The following is a 19,661-nucleotide window of genomic DNA, read 5'->3' on the forward strand; positions in this document are numbered from 1 at the left end:
TGCAGACGTGAATCGTCGCACGAAGATTAACCTTGTCGGAATCAAGAACGTGTTAAAAAGAACAGCTTTACGTAAAAATCGGTTTAGCTTTATTTAAGTCATTTGTGACATTGCCGATACTGTGATACTTTTTTAGAAGTTTATTTTTCAAGCGATTATTGTATATTTTTAACATGGCCTTTTTATATATAGACCGAGTTGCTTTTTATAGAAAATTTTAAGAAGACAAAAAAGGGCCGATATGTCTATATCTTATTCTACTTCCGTATTTTCCTGACGACACTGTTTCTTCCCTCTATTCGCGTAGATCTTTTTCAAGTTCAGTTGTTTTAACTTAAGCTTTTGTGTGGGTGATCGACATCGCGTAACCCAGGCATCAGCGGTCGTGTTTAATTTTGGAGTTTACGAATTAGTGTAAATCCTAATCTCGTACCCAGATGTATACTTTATCCATTATCCTGCCAAATGAACTCAAGCTGCACAATCTTGGCTTCTTAACGAAGGATTTATATCGTATCCTGTAGGATTATTCGGATATTTTCGGGACGTGACTTGAGTATGCCCCTCTATCTTAAGCTGCACTAGAAGTTCCTTTACAATATACCGGGCCTTAAAGGCAATCTCGTTATAACTTCCTGAGAGCTGTGAAGAACGAAAAATAAAAATAGCCAACACCACTTGGTGACACCTTATGCATTGCTTGTACTGAAGTAATTATTGAAAAACAACCAGTGGAGTTTTCTAGCGTTCTTCATAGCCTATCTATAACTGTCGTTTTAGATGCGTAGAATTCGTCGATCAAGATTTGCGTGGTTGTAGAAAAGCGAAGAAGGTAGGGATTGTTTGGCGCTTCTCGGCTTTGTCCCTTGGAGAGAAGGCAGCGACCGCGTTTTGCATTCTAGATTATCCCCTAAAATGAATCTATTTCTGCAACTTTGGCAGGATCGTGTCTAGTTATACAGATAAACGTGCTTCAAAGAAAAACAGATTATCCAAAGAGCCAGACAGGTCACGCCCTAATCCCATTCCGTGTCGTGAATTCTAACTAACATCGTCCGTACGCTCACAAGTGTTCCATCTTGTGGACCTCTTGATCTCAGCCTGTATTTAAGTAACCACACTAAATAATATTTCCTAGCAAAGCAGAATAATCCGCCATTAAGCATTTTTAGCGCCTTTTTCCGTACTCTTGACTGTTAACCCTGGAAAAGGTTTCCTGAAAGTTTTTGTCCTCTAGCTTTGTTGTGTTTTCTTTTTTTTTTCTTAATCTTCACGCAAAGTAATTTGCGGTCTATTGTGAGACCACCCACCGAGTTCTGTAGAAAACTTTAGATCGAATCTAACCTGAGATCATGCCCTCCCTCCCTACTTTTTCCTACTTTTTCCCTCTCTCATCTTTGCAAGGGAAAAAACGCCTGATCGCAGGTTAGATCGAATCGTTCAGTGTAGACTAATTGTCTTCTAGTACGAGTGTTATCATTGCGCAATATTACGCTGACGAGATGGCTTTGATGTCTTTCAAGTGGTCGGTTTGAGACACCTCTTTGTCCGGTGTCTTAACTCAGTTCTCGCCACCACAATCCTTCACCCCACCACACAAAAATTACGGAAAGCCAATTTTACCTGAAGGAAAAGAGCGGTACAATTCTGTCACGTAAAGGTGGGCCATCTCTTCAGCTTTGATGCTGACCTGAGCAGCCCGCTGTAATACCCTGCAGAAATGTTGATCGCCTGTGTTAACTCACACACTGGAGCTTAGAAATCTTTCGCTGTGTTGATAAATAGTAAAAGAGGACTAAAAACTAGGAAACACGCGCCAATTCAATAGCGCGGATGGCCTTAGCTTTAACTTCATAGTTAATCCAGTTTTGCACACATCTATCGGCTAACCCAGAAAGTGTTTTATTTGTCCTTTGTTGTTGCGAAGTTCTGGTCGTAGTACAGAAACTGATAATTCACAATTAGGAATCCAGTCCAAGAAGGGAAAGATTTTTTTACTGCTCAATTATTTGATCTCTTCTTATGAACTGCTGTGATCAGTTATTGTAGTTTTGTTTGAAAATATCTCTCGTGAATTCCATAGTTCGCGCTTTGCAGATCTTATGTCCATCAGGGACACTGATTTGAATCGCTGTAAATTAAGAACAAAGTTGGAAGGGTTCCGAGTTAGCATGCCGAATCTCTAACCTCTAAAAATAAGTTGACGAGAATGTACATTTGTATTGATTATCCTGGTGTATGTAGGTCAGAACGAGAGACAACCGTTGTCACAGATTTTAACCAAAATTAGACAAATATTGGACAAAAGAGGTTAGAAATACTTTGCCAAAAGGCCGCTCAATCTGCCCACGCAATTGCAGGACGTTTATCGCAATACACAACGATCAAGATCCTTTTGCGGTCAACCACAACTTTGGACTAAACCAAATCTCTCGTTTCCTAAACTTCTTTTTCCAATAGATAATACGTTAGCTGTCTGGCTATGCGCGTGCACAGACAGCTTTCCTTCACTGCAGGGACTAGGTTACTAGACTTTTCTTGTGTGGTTAAATTTATAAATACGTCCTAGAACACTTTGTTGAATTTTATTTGTTCAGTGTATGTAAGACATCTTCATCCTTAACCGGCAGATTCATCGTATAACTGCACAATAAACTCGAATTAAGTTTCGTAAATGTAAGCTGAACTCGAGTGTTCGTTAACTAAAAATGACTGAAAATGGATGACTGACTGAAGCCTTGGATTGGCTCAGCGGGCCATGCATGTAACGCGGATTGCAGCTTTACAAAATCCGAAGAGATACCGTTCATTTAATTGTCCCTGATCGTGAGCATGAGTTAAGCGCATGTGTAAAGTTACAAGTCCAAAGATTGCAACTTAAAATATCGTAATAGATAGATCCCTATAATCCCCAATAGTGTTTGTATTATTATTTTCATCGACTTGTTGGCTAAGACGAGAAATTTTTTTTACAAAGCTTGTGCAATACCGACTTTAAGGTGGACGGGGGGATGTAACGTCAACTGTGGTATTACAAAAGTGAGGACCTACAGGAATCCTGTCGACATGAAATTTCGCACGAAGATTAACGTCTCTTGAGCAGAATAGCTTTACTAAATTATCAGTTAAGCTTTATTTCAATCATTTATGACAATGTATACAACTATTGTGGCCCGTTTAAGACCAAGTAGCTTATTATAGAAAATTTCACGTAGACAAAGACCAATATAACTATTTCATCTTCTTCTTTCTTTCTCTTATGGCAACGCTCTGTCTTCCCTTTCTTTGTGGATCCCTTTTTCAAACTGTTTTAATAAAGCTTTCTTTTGACTTCGCGTAACCCATGCAACAGCGCGCAGTCGTGTTAAATTTGGGGGATTACGACTGAAAGCCATCATCCTCCCAAATAACTTCAAGTTGGACAATCCTGGCTTCCCTGCGAAGAATTTTTATCGTTCCTTGTACTTGGGTATTTTCATTTTTTTTTTTCATTTTCACTGGGACGTCACTAGTAATTTCAAATAAACTCGAGAGGTCGACCTGTGGCAAGTCTAGGACGTGACTTGTGTATGCTTTTTATCTCTATAAGCTGTATTAGAATTTTTTAATATACTGGGTGAAGGCAATCTCGTTATTACTTCCTGAGGGCTGTGAAGTTCTAATTATAATAATAAAAAAAGCTGACAACGCTCATTGCCATCCTGTGAACTGCTTGCTAGCTAGTATTTATTGAGATACAACTAGAAGGGATTTTAAGCACTTTTCATAACTTAAAAAGGCTGTTAATGACCTGCATTTTATTTGCGTAAATTCGTTGATCGAGATTTGCGTGCGGTTGAAGCAAGAAGGTAGCGATTGTTTGGCGCTTTTCCGCTTTGATCACTTGGAGAGAAGACAGAAACGGCTTCACATTTTAGATTACCCCTAAAATGTATCTATTTCTGCAACCTTGGCAAAATCTTGTTTAGTTTTACAGGTATAAGCATTCTACAAAGAAAAACAGATTATCCAAAGAGCCAGACAGGTCACACCCTAATCCCGTTCCGTGTCATGAATTCTAACATCGTATGCTTTTAAGTGCTTCTACTTGTAGGGATCTTGATCTAAGCCTACGTAAAAATGACCGTAGTAAGTAATCTTTCCTAGCAGCGCCGCATAATCCGACATTAAGCATTGATGGCTACTAGGTTTAAGGCCTTTTTCCTTACCCTTGACCCTTACTCGGCATGGTAAAGGCTTTTTTTTTTAACCAGGCAAAGTAAATTGCGATCTTAAGTGGAGCCACCCACGGAGTCCTTTAGAATCGTTTAGTTTAATTAGACTGATAGTCTACCAGTGGTAGAGTTATCATTAGGCGGGAAATATTAAAGATGCTATCGACGCTTTGATGTTTGTTGTCTGTTTATGACAGCTCTTGTCGTGCCACAATGCTACACCCCGAGCCTTCATACACCCCAGCAATGGCTTACAAACTCGTAATTAACGGAAAACCAATTTTACCTGAAGGAAAAGAGTAGGAAGAGTGACACATTTCGGTCACGAAAAGATGGCCCATCTCTTCAGCTTTTATTCTTACCTTCACTGCCCGCTATAATACCATGCTAAAAATGTTGGTTGTGAGTGTAAACTCGTACTCTGAGGCTCGCAAATTGTTCGCTTTATTGATAAAATAGAAAAGAGAACAAAACACTAACTAAAAAACGTGCGCAAATTCACTCGTGCGGACGGCCTTACTTTAACTTCATAGTTAATCCAATTTCACACACATTGGCTAACCTAGAAAGCCCGGGGGGGGGGGGGTACTCCCATAAATTTCGGATAGGGGTGTGCCGCCAAGGTTCTTAAATCCTGACCCTATTTAAGGATAAAGAAAGCGAAAATTGATACCCTTTTTAAGGCCCAAAACCGAAAATGACACCCTATTCAAGGGGAGGAGAAGCGTTCCGTGACGACCCAAATAATGACTAACCGCGCACGGCAGGACACAAATCTTTATAAAATCGCTTTTCTAATACCTAAACAGAAAATTCAGTTTTAAGATATCTTTTTTTTTCGTTTAGCTGGGCGTTTATTTTAGCTTATAGAATTTAGGTACCCTATCTAAGGATCACACCGGGAACACATTGCCAAAAGGAGCAAAAATGATACCTATTTAAGGAACGAGAACCTCAAAAACCATACCCTATCGGGCGGCACATACCTATATAGGCCACATATGGGAGTACCCCCACCCCCCCCCCCCCCCGGGCTAGAAAGTAGGAAGTTTTATATTCGTTCTTTGTTGTTACGAAGTTCTGGTCGTAGTACCTAGAAACTGATAATTCACAGTTATCCAATTTAACAAGAAGGAAAAGATTTGTCATTTGGCTTCGTTTGCCATGAAACGACCACGGTCACGTTTTATTATCACTTGATGATTTGATCTCTTCTGGTAAAACGGCTACGAAATTGTTTAAAAATATTGCATCGAGAGTTCCATAGTTCGCGCTAGAACTTAGCTTCGTTAGCGACACTGATTTGACTTGCTGTAAATAACGAACAAAGTGGAAGGGTTAGCATGCCAAATCTGTGAAGCTCTAAAAAAAAGTGGACGAGCATAAACAGATTATTCTGCAACAGCTTGTGTTCAAGTTAATTAAATGGTCGAGTTAAATGTTCAAGTTATTTAAAACGTTTAGGGTTTTTATTGATTTTAAACGCGCCACGGCTTAAAAATCCTCTTAATCAACCTAGGCTTGAGTTCCTACTGTTGATACTTTTTGATTTGTTACGATCTCTTTGTTGTTTTTCCTGCCTTAGAAAACTGTCTTTTTGACGTTTCCTTCTATTGGAAGAAAGTTCTGTGCGTTGAACAAGACGTAAGATAACATGACATAGTCCCTTAAAACCTGTATTGACCTATGTAAGTCAGAACGGGAGACAACCGTTGTTACAGATTTTAATCATTAGACAAATATTGGACAAGAGAGTTTGGAAATACTTTGCCAAAAGGTCGCGAAATCTACCCATGCAATTGCAAGACGTTTATCGCAATACACAACGATCAAGATCCTTTTGTGGCCAACCACAACTTTGGACTATCCCGAATGTCGTTTCAAAAACTTCTTTTTCCGGCAGTTGATACGTTAGCTGTGTCCGCCCGGCTGCGTATGTGAACAGACAGACCTTCTTTACTGAACGGACACATGGTGACAAACTTTTCTTGTGTGGTTAAAACTGTAGAACACGTCATAAGAAACGTCGTTAAATTTTCTTTGCTTAGTGGAAATAAGGTAATTTTAGTCTTAACCGTCATATTCACTGTATTGCTGTATAATAAACTTGAAGTTTCGTAACTGTAAGATGATCAGTCGAGTGTTCATTGTGGTTGCTAAAATGACTGATAATCGGTTGCTAAAAATGACTGAAAATTGATGACCAACTGAAGCCTCGAGTTGACGCAGTGGCCATGTGGCTCGAGTCAGACGAGACACGTTCGCTGTTGGTTCGCACCTAGCTGCTTAGTGTTCTGATGCATTTCCTCCATGTTTTCCAGCTATACTGTGGACACAAAACAAGAGTTCAAATAAACCTACAATACATTTAAGTACTAAAAGCCAAAAATACTTAAAACGGATAAGCCCACAATACTTTGAAAATGCTTTTAAAAATACCCCTACCTAATATTTACGATATAATCTATTCGCTACAGAGCTCAAAGCAATTACTTTTATTAGTAAAATAGTCCGATAGATTCAATTTTCCGAATTTGTTTCTAAAAATAGCTAGATATCGGGGTTTTGTTCGTCTCAGTGCAACGCAGGCTAGAGTAGGCGAAACTGTCAGATCTTTACTTTGTAGTAGCGTGGGCTTACTATCGCGGATTATTGGAAGGAATTTTGCAATTAAAAAAAATGTTTCCGTTTAACGTTACTGTTGAAAAGGGACGATGCCTGTGAAACATTTTAGGTGCTTTCAGGAATACAGCATGGTAAAACTCTCTAAGCATAACACTACAAAACAAAACAAGTTCTACAGTCTATAATGAGCACATAGTTAGTTAGTAGATGCACTTGGTAGAGGCCATAGGGGACTAGTTATTATGAACATTACAGTAAAATGCCGAACAAACTCTAAACAATTAAACGGTTTTAGGCATAGAACAAACCCTACAGTCCTTTAATGAAAATCAAAAAAAAATAAAAAATTGCAAAAAGTTATAAAAAAGGGGGCTCATATAATCGGAAGAAGGTATATCTTTCTTTAGGAGCAAACCTGTGTTGTTATATTTGGGGGGCTAAGGCTTATCCCAGTAGGAATGTAAAATTAGGCTTTACCCTTAACAGATATGTAAGTGGGGTCGTTTTTCCCGAAAACACCAGGTGCTTCATAGCTATAGTTGTATGGTAGTTTTAGCGCCAACGAATTGGTACAATTTAGACAATTTAGAAATTAAATACTTTTATTAACGAGTTTTGTGGCCAATTTGGTCAATTTGCAGCGTTTGTATGTTCGTGATCGATATTTCCACCGGCAGAGGGCGGGTTTATTTGCGGAAGACCGTGGCTGCTAAAAATAACACTTTGCTGTTTTTCTTTTTGCGACCAGCGGAAAGAAGTAATCGCTCCGTAACATAACATATGTCAAAAGCTTGTACACAAATACATGACAGCCTGAAATTTTATGTATATTTTGACGGCCACAAAGTATTTCCGGGTTCTAATTGCGGTGCAGGATGACTTAACTACGCCGAGGGCAGGAAATAAGTGAGCACTGCACGGGAAGCGAGGGCCACGCTCGCGTGCAAGTGGTTATTGGGATTAATGCCTGCGGTTAGATTGTAGAAAGTAGACGCAACGAGAGGAATGCAAATAAATTAAAACATGACGTAACTGTATAAACAGGGTTCGTAGTTTTGCTTGTTGGTCTGCCTGCACAGTTTTATCTTCTTGTCTCGGACTCAAAACACGTTCAATTTGCTAGCAGAACCTTTCTGTAGGGAAGTTAAAAGAAGCTTCGCTCGCAGGGTGAATACTCATAAAAACTGTTGGATTTTGAGGTACCGTATACGTAAATTATAAATTGCTGACAGTTGTGCGTGGGCTTCCTGTGGTTTGTAAAGATTGAAGCAGCTAGAAGCTGATGTAGTTGAAATTTTTTTCTCCTTCTTTTTATTAACAGGTAATTTCCTGACAAGAAAAAAACTAAGTCCTGTCCGTTATTGTATCTACGTGAATCGATTCAGTTAATTTCAAAGTTCCTTAGAGTAGAATATCTTGAATTTTAAGTAGGTAGGAAATGAGGAGGAGGTCAGGGGAAAGAAAAATATTTAACAAGACGCAGATAAGCCCGCTTGTTTGATCATCGCTATTTAAGTGAACTTTGCTGTTATTACAGTCATATTTTATTATCTTTATAAACTAGGAAAAATAGACGTCAATTAACACATAAATAGGTTTGTTTGGCCTGCGACATCGCTATTCTCGGAACAAAATACCAGAGATGTTTCATATGGTAATTTTATGAGAATTTTATGCAAGATTTTTCGAGAAGAAATCTTTTTCTTGAATCGTGTGAGTTTATTTTCAAGTAAACTTTTTTTCTTACCATTTCATCGTTCATTAGTCATCAGAAGGGCGTTTCATGTGAGGCTGTTTTTTCGACAAGGGTCCTTCAAAATTGAACACTCTGGAATTTTCAGAAACGACTCGAGATGGACGCTGGAACAAACTCAGAGTTCAGCAACCCTATTCTTGGAGTTTGTCAGAATCACAATTGAGGAACAAAGGCCGGAAACTTCAAGGTGCCAATCTGTAAAAAACTGGCTGTCAAATATCAGAGTCGTACATGATAACACGGGTAAAAAATATATTAAGAGATATTAAAAGAACAGTATACAATGCATTCAATACTGATATAGCTCAAGAAATCAATTATTAAAACCATTCATTGCTCTTGCGCACGATTTGATCTCATTTTTTTTGTTAAGGCCATCGCAATAAAATGTTTCGTTTCCCATCGCCCGAACGACCCATTTTTTTTTTTTCGAAATGTAAAAAAAAAATCCAGATTCACTAGTCAAAGAGGCAAGTACTTTAATTTACAAACACACGATCTTGTTTTATTAACAACAATTGGTATGATGTGATGTCCTTGTCTTTAATTAACATGGATACTAAGTTTTTCAAAGGCTGTTTCGTGCTAAGGACATTAACGATTGTTCCAACATTCTCAACGAGATCGGCTGAAACAAAATCTTTCGGTTCTGCAACTCCTGGCTTCTTAAATGAACCCAGGCCCCTCAACCGACCGACCGACCCACCATCACAAGAGACGGGGCGATGGGAAATGAAACATTTTATTGGGATGGCCCAACTACAACATCAAAGTTCACTGCGCTCCATGTAGTCGATCAATCAGCACTTGGGTCACCCCAAAAGAGATCATCCGTTCAAAAACAAAAATTACCTATACACTTTATTCATTCATTTGCTTTGAAAGAGACCGTGACAGGAGCCTCCTGACCGTGATGAAAACATTGTTATCCGAGATAATGTCAGCTGGGATCAGAAAAATTCTTAGCTGAGTAAGTACTACTTCCACAACTATTTGAGGCATATACCTAAGCGTATATCTCTCTGTCACAATGTGCAAACATGAACTCAAATGCATTTTATTTTAGGAAAAAATAGAATTATTTTAACATTAGTAAAAGTGTACCTTTTATAGAAATTTTTTTTTTCTTAGATGGACAGGCAGTATTTGCCGGATTTGCGTCAATTTATGGATCATTTGTATTCGTTAACAGTGTGTGATTGGTGAAAAAAAGTCGAGAAACCTCCATCTATTTTTGTTACCCCACATTCAAGGACAATTTTCTCAGCTTCGCCCCATTCAAGAATTTTAACAATTCAACGATGCATGTTGTGAGAGAAATTCCTTCCCGCTCTGCAAATTCTACAACATTTAGACAAAATGTTCTTTTTTGGCTGAAGAAGTATATATCTCTTAATAAAAATAGTAACACCCTTCTACGGATAAAGGTTAGAGTTTTTATACCAACTATTTTGAGGTGAAAGAAAAAACCCTTAGGCGAGAACATGTTTTTCTTTGCAGTCACGCCAAGACCCTCGGTATTCGTGTATTAATCGTTCTCGTAAAGCTTACAGGGCAGCAAAATATTCCTTCTTTTATATTTAACTAAAAGGAAGAATAATATTTGAACACATCGACTAGAGAGTTATTAAGCAGACGGCTTTCTCCCGAAGCATTAGACAGAAGTTTTAGTTAAGTTTTTCTTTGTTTTAGCCGTTTACAAAGGTTTATCCGCTTTAAGACCTTAGCTATTTAGCTAAATTGAACATGAGAGACTCCTCTGGAGTATTTGAAGCTTTGTCTATTTATCGTTCTTTTCGTCGAGTGCTCTCTTGTGATATATGGCTCGCGATTTCTTTAATTTAAAAGCGCTTGGCTTCAAAACAATTAAAAACACGTTGTCTGCTATTGTCATTTGTGATAAACTAATGATAAACACGCTTGTATCCTCGCATTACTCGCTGTGCAAATAAACACGGCAGAATAAGCGGGTTCGAACGGAATTTACCCAAGGGGGGGGGGGGGGGGGGTTAAATAAACTGCTTTAACCCTTAAAATACCACGCTTCTGTGATTTTTTCAGCCGTTTTCTGGGCTTAGGCAATCTTTTGAATTTCATGATGGCATATAAGAAGCTTAAGTAATTAATATGTGCTGTTTCAAAACACTGAGGGCTCAAACTTTCATTGTGACGTCAGTATTCAGCCGTTGCGTCTTTGATAAGCGAGCACACGGGCTCGAATCTGGCAAAATTTTCGTTTATAAGTGTTTTTCCGAGTCATTTTCCACTGCAGAAGCCCCCAGGCTGGCATCATTAAGCTAGAATGGTGGGTAGAGGCAAACTTCTGAAAGAAACCAGAGGTGAGAGATGATTTGACGATGATTAGAACGCCAAAAACATCTGTATCGGAACATGGCGATTTATGAATGAAATTGTCTCTCTGGCCGTTCTGTGGATGGATTCCGAGACCTGCCAAGGCAATTTGGACAACTTTTGACTTCCAAAGAATGCAGTCGGTGCAGTATTTTGCCGGTAGGATTGGATGGCTCGACACTTATAAAAAACCTATGAAATAGAGGTAGGTGGACTTGCATTTCGCCGACAAGGCAGTTTTACCCAGACATTCCTTTCGGTCACCAATAAGGAAATTGCAGGTTTGCAAGCATTGCTGTAATCGAATGGTGATTGCTCAGTCTGCTGAAGGATTTTTGAGAATTTTTCTTGGTGAGCGGAAAGGAATAGGCTCGAAGTTTGCTGCAAATGTACACTTTTGGATTCAGAATTAATTTTTCATTAAAAAAACTGAAAGCGAAGATGTATGTTTTTGTTGTTGTTCTATGGAGTAAAAAACGGGCATTTTCGGATTTGCTTCAGAAAAAAACAGCCATATACAACGGAAATCTAGAACTGTAGTCAGTTAGTTGGCTTTTAAAGCTATGAAAATTATCACTTTGCCATAACAAGGGATCATTACTATCATGTGTCCAGATATGCGAAGGCTGCAGATTTTTTAATCACTGCTGGTATTTTCTACGCAAATATGCGTTGTTGGTAGTTTAAGGGTTAAGTGGCACAAGAGCTTGCCCATTAACTGTTTCGAGAATTTCTTAGGGACTCATTCGCTCGTGCTATAAACGGTTACACTACCCTGGGTGCCAGAGGGGTTTTTTTTTGCGGCGACAAAGAGCGGCGAAGCCGCGATCGTAGAGTGTCTTTCCTGCAAAAAAGAAAAAAAAAACCTCTGGAACCCAGGGTACGGTTACACTAGAAGTAAACAATTCTTGCCGCTGCGGTTTCTGACTTTTTATCTCTTGAGGGGCAGAGCACTAACCTGGGACTCGAGGCAATAATGAGTCTGCAATAAAACAACACGCGGAGACCACTGGACATGACATTCATCCTTACTATGTGGAAATACTGGAACGTGGCGTGGGTAGCCGAAACAAACGCTTATTTTTGGAATCTCTGCATTCCACTGTGAACACCAAAGCGGTTAATTAACGCCAGCCTTTCCCTAAAGCGTATTTGCCACTAATTGTATCGCTTAGGGACCATCACAATTTTTAAAACTTTTACATTTATTCTTTTAGTCATGTTCTGCTGACCAAGGCAACAGAAAGGTTCCAAAAAATTTAATTTTTACATTTCAAAGGTCAGATACAACCACATTTTTTATTTTTATTATGACTACTGACCGCCCAAACAGCATTGAAAGTCCATTTCAATATTAAAGTTTCAACATTTTCGTTTTTATTGGAATAACAGTCACAATTCAATCCAAACTCCGTAAGTGTTGATCTGTTACAGTAATGTCTGACGTCTTGTTTTAGAGTGGCTGACTGCTCTGTCAATGGATATTATGATAAACTTCTGTTCAGTTTGATACATTATCCCCCGAGTTATCGCAAGCATGTTCGCTTTTAGCCCAACGATATTCTAAAATAAAGTCAAAAAGAGACGTTTTTATAGGCGCCAACATAATTTTTGATACACATGGGAAGATGATGGTGATGTGAACTGATATTTCCACTATGGAATAAATGTTTTCGAAAAAGAAACCGGTTATTTCTATTTGCGGGATTTTTTTTTGGCGAATTATGAAAAATATGCAAACATCGAAAACTTAGTAGACTGCGAGCAGTTGGTTTTTGTTCCTGAAATATACAGATGAGGGTAAGAAACGAAGAGGGAATTGGGCGGGACAGTAAAAAAAAAAAATCCTTCGTTTCGCGGCCGCGCTTCTCGCGGCTCGCTTGGGCTGGTTCTTCGGCAAAGTCGGGGCAGCTGTATCGTAATGATCTACAGTCTCTTCTCTATCGCTCCTATTTGCTTTAGTTGAAACGACAACGTCGCTGTCGCTTTCAAGCGAGCTCGAGGAGGATTCATCCGAATCTTCCTCGATTCCACTACGTTCTTTTTCGGATTCGTTATTGTTTTCACTGTCGTAGCCTCCCTCGCCCTGATCCTGGTTAGAAGGTTCAGTGGCTTTCTCTTCTTCTGATAATTCTCCCTTTTCATTAGAAAGTGGTTTGCTACCGGCTCTCGAATTCGTTTCTGCCCGCGTGGTGGTAGAGTCCGGTAGGGGATTTGTTTCTGTATGTTCATTCATATTTTGTAACCCAACAGTCGTCGTTGAGTCGTTAAGTAATTCCACCGGTGGAAATGTTTCCTTTTCATCACCTCTCTGTTCATCGAGGGATGCTTTTAACGTTTCGTCACTCACAAACTCAATACTCTCTCCGTCGCCCGCGGAACGAAGGCTCTTTCCGCTTTTTGATCTTCGTCCTGTAGTCTTTTTCAAAAGAATGTGCTTGACCGTCGTTTCCTTTTGATGCTTCTTAAGATTCTCTTCTGTGAGAGGAGCAAGATGAGCTTGAGTCAGCATTATTCACTCTACTGTCTGTTTTAGAAAGAGAATTCTCACCTTTGAATTAGTACTTCATCTTCTACGCTTCTTCTTTATGGCATCTTATTGTCACTTCCATAAGAGACTCGATTACTATTGGCTGCATTCACGGTCCTGTAAAATAGGTGAATAGAGGACAATCATACAGATTATATATTTTTTCTAAAACAAGCTCTAATCTTGCACCCTATATTAGGAGACAGTTGTAGCAATCGTGAGAAGTTAAGGAACGTTAACTAAACGTGCGCGCGCTTTATCACACTAATTGTTACAGAGATTTCTGACGAAAATAATCAACTGAAAATGTGCGCGTGCCACATAACGCTTTCGAAAATATAATATTTTTTTGAGTGATTACTTTTTCTTTGCTCCTGTTATTTTTTTTTTTGCAGGATTATTCACCTTTAGCAAGAAAGTAATCGCTAGCCAAATACTAATTCCCGAGAAGCGTGACAAAATAGCAGATGTCTAATTTCAGCTCTCTGCGTTGCTAGGGTTATGCAATAATCTGTTTGTAATTTGTATGTTCATTCATATTGAACCGTCACCGCCCCCAGCTAAGCTGGGGGCGGTGACGACTGTCGAGGAATTAACGGCCTCAAAATGCCATAAAAACACAAAATATCACACAAAAGATGAAAGGTAAGTGAACTTTATTTATCTAGCTTACAGTAGATCAAAGTTTGGGATAAAAAGATGCGAAATTAAGTATTTTATGGAGCATTTCTCACGATCAGTTGACTCAAGCGGAGGTCAATCGTTACAAATTACAGTGAATTTATGGGATCAAATAGCTCATACCGTGACGTTCACGTCACGCTGCCTCAAACACAGAGACTTGTCTGCCTGTGGTTTCGCTTTTATTTAAATGTGACTTAATTTTCCCACAATTGCGTCCGAAATATAAACATTTAAATCCTGCCAGAAAAATTTCTTTCATCATAAAAATAAACAAATATCAGTCACAAGGGCTATAAAAATAAACTAGGTAAAGTTCAATAACGAAAAGGTGCTATAAACTTCGCTATTGAAAGTCTACGGAGGTACAAATGGCGAAATTCAACCTGAATTTAACCAAAACTTGTCGACTGAGTAGCGTTCGGCAAAAGTTTGTTTATAACTATAATATACAAATGTGGTTTATTAAAAACCACAGAATGAGTGAATTGCTAGTTAAATGGTGGCTTTCCACAAAACATAACTGAAGTAGGCCTTTAGGTGATCTTAGGTGCAAGCGAGTATCGACGATTTTTTAACTGCATAACCGATATTTTTTGAGCTTGAAATAGAAATTAAATGATCCCCTCAGGGAAAATCGAATTAGCCTTTGTCGTACCTTTTGAGAATTTCCTGCTGCGCCAACTTTATTTCTAAATTCTATGATATCAAACAAACTTGTTTCCGTCGATTTGTTATGCAGTAACTTAGTTGTATCAAAACAATTTGTTGAAACCTAAGAACCGGTGGAATTTATTTTCTTTTTCAGTAGTCAGTTTTCAACGAATTTGCGTTTTTGTAATTCGGTCAACATGCACACACTTTTGGCTCGGAAACATGCTGGAAATCTTTCTTTTTAACCGTTCTTTTTGCTATTATTTGACCGTAAATTTTGCTAATATATATTCTCCGCTAAAAGCGTGTGTATTGACAGAATTATAAACACCGGCAAACAAAGTTTTGGCTTTAGTAAAGCCAAACCAGCGTACTGCAGAATTGGGTGTTTAGACGAGACACTTCAAAAAGCAGTATTTCGCTCATTTTAAAGTAAAATGTACGTATCTTGTTGTCGAGCAAAATGTTAAAAGCTGTTTTTTCTTATTTTTTTCTGCGTTCAGTTTTTATCGCCTTTGCAAAAAGGAAGACAGGATTTATGAAGTGAGAAAAGTAACTCGTATAACAAGGGACAGAGAGCATGTTTTCATGATCATAAAAAAACATTAAGAGGAGTAAAAACGGCAGGAGCTAGCGACATTCCAATTTATATTTCAACTATAGATGAGTTCCTAGTCATTATTATAGTAGCTTTTCGTTTACGCTTTAGTAATATCACCACGAAAAAGGAAATTAATATGCTTTATAGTTAAACGCTTTTGGTCTGGACATATCCAAAAGCATTTTTTGCATCTAACAAAGACACGGATTCAATAAGTCAGTTATTGCTCGCATGCAGGACCGAATATAAACCGCATTGGCTGGCATCAACCGCTTTAAATCAACTGTGGTGTAAACCAATAGCTTTGTATGCCGAATGTAATACCGCAAAACCTATCGGAAGATATGATCCACAATCTATCGAGATAAAATCGGCGAGATTTTTTAGTAAGCCTGCAAAATGTTGCTCCGACAAAGTTGCTTAAATTATACAAGAAAAACATAGAAAAAACTCATTTACGAGCTAAGCAGATATTCGATCGAAATTATGCATTATCTCGTGAATATATTAAACGCGATTACATTCCATACCTTTAATCCAAGGAACTATCGATTTCAAGCGATTCTTCCGAACTTGAACCTTTCTTCGCTGTTTGGGATGTAATACCGGCGACCAAACTTGAAGCCGACTTCGATTCTTACAGGTTTTTGCATAAAAAAAAAATAATTATATACGTATTGATATCGATATTGATAGTCCGAGCTTAAATATGAGGGTCTCAATGGGGTGGTGGCTTTTACGGTTAACGGTTAAAATTTTGGCCTTTTTACGGCTAACGGTTAATTTATTTCCATAACGGTTAACAGAAGTTAGAAGTTAATTTTCATTGTTTTTAATAGTTAAAAATCAATTTCCATTATTGAAAAACATAGTTTAGGTCTTAGGACCATTTTTGGGACGATGAAGTGAACTAGTTTGGTTTATTTATAATCACTGACCGATTTTTACGGTTAACATATTTTACGGCTAACGGTTAAAATTTTCCATTTTTTACGCCTAACGGCTAAATTTTTGGCCGTTTTACGGCTAACAGTTAACCCCATGGAGACCCTCAAATATGCACACGCCGAGTTTCTCTGAGTTTCCACGGTATCCAACAAAACATCAGACAGCGAAGAAATGCGCAAAGCCTGTTAGTCGCGGATCGCTATTGGTCAACTACCACGTGCCAATCAGCTAACGAACGACCAATCTCATCATCTCAAACATAGCTTATGTATGGCTTCCTTCAACAATCTTTTTCGATGTGTCTTGCTGTTACGAGCTCCGTATGGTTTCTGGCTTTCTAGCAGAAATAAAATAAAGTCTATTCTTAGGTTCAAAGCATCTGGTTTGTTATCAATAAACATGGTGTTAAAGTTTCTTGATATAAACACGAAAGTTAATTAGTGCGACTCACGTTCTGACAACTGGCAAAAAAGGCTTTTTCGAAATTTCCGCAAAAAAGGCAAAACGAATTTGTAAATGAAGACGATTCCACAAGGTTGAAGTCGTATCAATGAATGATTACAAGCTCAAAAATGGATAAGATAACTATTCTCATTCATAATTATGACGCGGAATTCATAAGTGCGTGGATTACATAACCCTGTTTGTTTATAGATAGTTGTATTATGTAATGCCTAATCAGCATGTGCACAATCGCGGTATTTAAAGATCTCTTTGCTTAGTTTCGGGACATTTCGAAAGAGATACGCAAGCCGGGAAGTCCGGACGAATTTTCTTATACTCTCGCCGTACGTCGCCGAAGCCCAAGCAAGTAAATGGCTGTTCCTACCCTGCTGCTGCTATAAAAACTACAGGACTTACACTGTATTTCAGCTTATATCCAGTCTCTGCCGTTTTTCCAGTTCCACAGCATTCCGGAGAAGCGGGACAACGTATACAACAATTACTCGGTATTTTAAAACATTTATATGCTTTCTTTTTCGCTTGCTATCTCGTTTGTTTATCGCGTAGTGTGCTTTATATCTAGTTCTGTTTATGGCAATTTATTAGCGGACCCCGTTTATTACGGCTTTAGTAGCTTACGTTCGCTCGTGTGTCGAGCAGAGATTGGCAGACGCCGTGTGTTGGCTGTAGTAGCTTACGTTCGCTCGTGTGTCGAGCAGAAATTGGCAGATGCCTTTTGTCGGCTGTAATAGCTTAAACGTTCCGTCGCTCGTGTGTCGAGCAGAGATTGGCAGACGCCGTGTGTCGGCTGTAATAGCTAAAACGTTCCGTCGCTCGTGTGTCGAGCAGAGATTGGCAGACGCCGTGTGTCGGCTCTTATAGCTAAAACGTTCGCTCGTATGTCGAGCAGAAATTGGCAGACGCTGTCTTTTGGTTGTAGCTAAAACGTTCGCTCGTGTGTCGAGTAGAAATTGGAACATGCCGTGTGTCGGCTATAGCTATGTTCGCTCCTTTGTTGAGCACAATTTGTTTCACGACGTGTTACGGTTTTGGTCTCAAGTGTGCTCGTGTGTCGAGCTAAGTTGGCAAGAGCCATGCGTCGTCTTTGTTTAAAGTTTGAATTGGGTATCGAGGGTATTTGGCAACAGTCATGTGTCGGTCCTTTTAAGTGTTGGTGTGTTAGGTGCTTTGTTATGGTTTATCGGTCAGGAATTAATAAGCTTTTATGTCAAGAAAAATACAGTAGTTGTGTGGACTTTTGTTTAAGAGCTTACTGCTGTTTGAGTGTTAATGAGCTTTGGTTAAAGTGTTAACACGTTGGGCTAACGTAAGGTTTGTTACCTAACACATCCCAGTGCGGAACTTTAAATAGACAATTGTATATTTCTGTAGGTTTAGTTTGTAATTATTAAAAGCTCGCCGGTCGGTCGTTTTTATCCACGGAGTTAAGCATTTTATCCACGTTTAGACGCTACAACCTGGGTTATACGGGAGTTATGTTTATCCTTTACTTCTCCCCTAGCTAGAATTTTAACAATTCAAAATATTATGTCATTTTAAAATAATTAAAAAATAGTCAGTCCACGCCCTCCACTGGCCTTGTCGCGATCAGAAGGGTATTCTAATTTACACCCTATAATCTGTTTACGACGGATTCCTGGTCCGGCTTGGCTAGTGGGGGTTTTCCCTTTTGTTCTTTTTTCGTTTTTGTCTTACGTTTTCCTTTCTCGGCAGACATCACTGGTGTTATTCTGTCCGCCTTAGGTCTTGGCGTTTTCTTTACTCTTAACTTCACTCTCATTATAAGCCACGATCTAAATACATGCTATGATATGGTATAGGGAAGTAACCCCACTAGCTGGGTTGGGCCTCTCTCGTGGTTGGATATACCGGTTGGGGTTTGAGGGGTTTTCTGAGTTTTGGGGAGAATGTATATTTTGTGGATTATTTCATGTAAATGCGGAGATCTTTTGGCGTTTATACTGAAGCAGCAAGGTGCGTGAGCAGCCGTAGGCCACAATCTTTTCCCATATCTTATCCACGCCGGACAATTAGCGGCATAATTAATGAGTGAGAATGGTAAACTATTCTCATTCATAATTATGACGCGGAATTCACAAGTGCGTGGATTACATAACCCTGTTTTTTTATAGATAGTTGTATTATGTAATGCCTAATCAGCATGTGCACAATCGCGGTATTTAAAGATCTCTTTGCTTAGTTTCGGGACATTTCGAAAGAGATACGCAAGCCGGGAAGTCCGAACAAATTTTCGACCCTCCAACCTCCCCTTCGGCGACGTAATACACAGCTATAGTGCTTTCTCACCCAGTCGCTCATTGCCTCGGCCACAATCTTTTCCCATATCTTATCCACGCCGGACAATTAGCGACATAATTAATGAGTGAGAATGGTAAACTGTTTAAACACATTATTAATAATTGACAACATTGCTGACTAAGATGACTTAATTTAGCGCACGGCATGAATCTCATTTAGAACGGATGAAGATTTTCGTAATGAATAAACTATTGAACAGCGAAATCATTACTAGTGTAAATTTAGTGAGTACAATCAGGAAAAGTAGTTTTTTTTATGAGCATTACAATTGAAAAACGAAACATCTAGTTTACCGCATTCTTTCAAGATATCGAATTTCTAATCACGCAGTACAAGAGCGTAAAAAGTTTTCTGTGAATGTCACGTTTACCGATCAACTTTAAATTTCTCTTTACGATAGCAAAAGACTGCCAAGCGACTCGTGATGGGAATAAAGGAAATAATCAACTGAATGATAATGTTCTGTAGTTATGCCATGAATTACATCGACCTTGAGAAATGTGACTGTGTTTAGAA

The sequence above is a fragment of the Oculina patagonica genome, chromosome 6 (genome assembly GCF_052425735.1).
Source record: "Oculina patagonica isolate OP01 chromosome 6, crgOcupat, whole genome shotgun sequence".
Taxonomy (NCBI): domain Eukaryota; kingdom Metazoa; phylum Cnidaria; class Anthozoa; order Scleractinia; family Oculinidae; genus Oculina; species Oculina patagonica.